The sequence below is a fragment of the Mesitornis unicolor genome, unplaced genomic scaffold (assembly GCF_000695765.1).
Source record: "Mesitornis unicolor isolate BGI_N332 unplaced genomic scaffold, ASM69576v1 scaffold15381, whole genome shotgun sequence".
NCBI lineage: Eukaryota > Metazoa > Chordata > Aves > Mesitornithiformes > Mesitornithidae > Mesitornis > Mesitornis unicolor.
Window position 1 is genome coordinate 91,441 of NW_010161905.1, and position 1,012 is coordinate 92,452.

A 1,012-nucleotide genomic window follows, 5' to 3' on the forward strand; every position below is an offset into this window, starting at 1 on the left:
CAGCTCCATTTTCCCTTCCAGCCTCCGACCGCCCCAGCTTCCTCGCAGCGCTGCCCCAAACCAGCTCTGCCGCCTGCAGCGGGGGCGGGTACCAGCCCTAGGGGACTCTGCTCCGGGTCACTCCACTGATCTGCAAAGCCAGCTCTACCAGGGACCCACCGATTCCCAAACTGACCAGGACATGTCCACCCGCAGCAGCGCAAGTGAAACCCCCGAGGCGCAGAGCAGGTGCGTGAAACTGCGGAGGGGGAGGAAGAGCCCGCACACCCACGGTGTCCGAGCATCCCCCCGCGAGACCCCACGGGGCACCTATAAATCCCGTGAGCAACGTTTCCCCCACCTCTCCCGAGTGTTTCTGAAAAGACCCCGCACACGCACACCCTCCCGCCCTCGGGTCCAGCCTTTGCCACAGCAGCCGCGGATGAAGGCAATGATCGGGGAGCTCAATTTCCCACCCCGACTGCTGCTTTCCTTCAGATGGGGACTTTTGAGAGAGTAAGCCCTTGGTAGCAGTGCCACCCCTGTCCCCGTCCCTGTCCCCGCACCTGCCTGCCCGTGTCTGCCACCCCTGACAGCTCCTGCGACCCGGGAACCAAATGCAAAGCCTGAAACGGGGAGGGGGGGGGCACCCTCACCAAATCAACTTCCAGTCTGCCACGGAAAATAAACCTCCTCCCGTCCACCTCCTCGGGCTCCCAGTCATTTGAGACGAAGTTAAACAAACCGGGCAGTTTAAAAGCTTTGGTTGGAGCCTCAACAGAAGAATGGTCCGTGGTTGTAGCAGCTTTTCACCCATTTTCCCAGAACCACATTGCTGAGCCCCACAGTCACAGTCTCCCATTCTGGGCAAACAGTCCATTTATTTCTATCATTATTGTTATTACTATTTCAGCAGAAAGTCCTATAGGACTCGGCAAAACAACAACAAAACAAAAAAAAAGCAAAAAAAAAAAAGCATTCGCTGTTTCCGGGCGTTGTTTAAACTGTCCCACTGACGGCAACAGCCGCGGGT